We start from the raw sequence: 2,027 nt of genomic DNA, 5'->3' as shown, positions 1-2,027 counted from the left end.
CACATGCTGCGGAACAATTAAGCCCGTGCACCACAACTACTGAGCCTGTGCTCTGGAGCCCTCAAGCCACAACTACTGAAGCCCACACGCCTAGAGCCCGTACTCTGCAACAGAGAAGCCACCGCAATGAGAAGCCCATGCACCGCAGTGAAGAGTAGCCCCCGCTCGCAGCAACTAGAGAAAGCCCACGTGCAGCAACAAAGACCCAACTCAGCCATAAATAAATAAATAAATAAATAAATAAATAAATTTATTTTTTAAAAAGAAATAAAAGGAACTGCTAGTGGAAAAATTACTGTACGATATTAACAGTTTTTTAGATACTGCAGAAGAAAAGCTCAATGAATGAAGACATAGCAATAAAAACCATCCAAATTGAGAGACAGAAAAGACAAAAGATTGAAAAACATGGGCAGAGTCACAGTGACCCATGGGCCAATATCAAGTAGTCTAACATATGTGTAATTGAGGTCTCAGAATAAGAGGAGGGAAGGAGGCATGCAGAAAAAATATTTGATGAAATAAAAGCCAAATTTTTTCAAAATTTGGTGAGAACTATCAATTCACAGAACCAAGAAACTAAATGAACCCAAAGCAGGATAAAAATAAAACCGCAAGAAGATATATCATAATCAAATTCCTGAAGTTTTCCTCCACCATTCTGGTGTGTGCGGTCGACTCTGTTCTCACCATGTCTTCTCACAAGACTTTCAGGATCAAGTAATTCCTGGTCAAGAAAAAGCAGAATTATCCCATTCCTCAGTGGATTTGGTTGAAAACTGGTAATAAAATCAGGTACAACTCCAAAAGGAGACATTGGAGAAGAGCCAAGCTGGGTCTATAAGGAATCGCACATGAGATGGTACACATATTTATGCTGAATCAAGGTCATTTGCATCTTACCATCTCACCCTGAAAACCACTACTATCTGGACAACTGGATGTATTTTATTGGGAAAATGATTTTTCTCTATTTTAGTATATCTGCACTAGTAGTTTGGCTCAGAAATAAATATGTGAGAATCTTTTGTTGGAAACAAAAACAAAAAACAAATTCCTGAAAACCAATGACTAAGAGAAAATCTTAAGAGAAAGCAGAAAAAAAAAGTCATTGAATATACAGGAAGAAAGAGTTACATTTCTTGTCAGACATTATGCAAGTCAGACACAATGGAAGTGCTGAAACTGTCAACCTAGAATTCAATACCCAGTGAAGATATCTTTCAAAAATGAATGCAAGATAAAGATCATTTCAAACAAACAAAAATGAGAGAATTTGTCATCAGCAGAATGCACTGCAAGAAATGATAAAGAAAATTTCTCAAATGGAAGGAAAATGATACCTGATAGAAAATTGGATTACACAAAGGAATAAAAAAAAAATGCCAAAAAAGTGATAAATATGTGGATAAATATAAAATACTTTTCCCCCCTCTATTTTTAATGTCTTTAAAAGATCATTAAAAAAAAAAAGATCATTGAAGTACAGCATGGATAAAGGGGAAAAGAAGAAATTTTACAAGGGAGAAACCTAACAAATACTACCTCAGATAGGCACTCAAAGTTAACATAAACAGTGTTGATAGTTCATACCCTTGATGTGATGAGAATGGCTTTACTGCCATGGTCTTCCTCCCACAAACATATGACATCAGACAAATCCCAGTTGAGAACATGCTACAAGATACCTGCGCAGTACTCCTCAAAACTGTCAGAATGAAAAAACATGAACAGTCTGAAAAACTGTGACAGCCAAGAGGAGCCTAAGAAGACATGACACTAAATATCATATGATATCCTGAATAGGGGTCCTTGCACAGAAGAAAGACATCAGATAAAAACTAAAGGAATCTCAATAAAGCATGCACTTTAGTTCATAATTAAGTATCAATATTGATTCATTAATTGTAATACATGTATCATGCTAATGTAAGATGTTAATAATGGGGGATACTGTTTTTACTGTTTAAAGTAAAATTGACTGTTTAAAGCAAAAATGTCAAAGTATTTTAACATTTATAACCGAA

The 2,027-nt window shown here is 35.4% G+C and overlaps 1 pseudogene across 1 annotated transcript; it reads left to right on the top strand.

The window, feature by feature from the left end:
* Positions 1 to 691: 691 nt before the first annotated feature.
* LOC307063550 (large ribosomal subunit protein eL39-like) lies at positions 692 to 844 on the top strand (annotated as a pseudogene). Its single transcript has one exon. The product of its transcript is annotated as a large ribosomal subunit protein eL39-like (transcript).
* The last annotated feature ends 1,183 nt before the right edge of the window (positions 845 to 2,027 follow it).

Source organism: Hyperoodon ampullatus (assembly GCF_949752795.1).
Source record: "Hyperoodon ampullatus genome assembly, chromosome: 14".
Classification (NCBI taxonomy): domain Eukaryota; kingdom Metazoa; phylum Chordata; class Mammalia; order Artiodactyla; family Ziphiidae; genus Hyperoodon; species Hyperoodon ampullatus.
The sequence above is the reverse complement of the archived record's forward strand: the minus strand, read 5'-3'. Positions and strand labels throughout refer to the sequence as shown.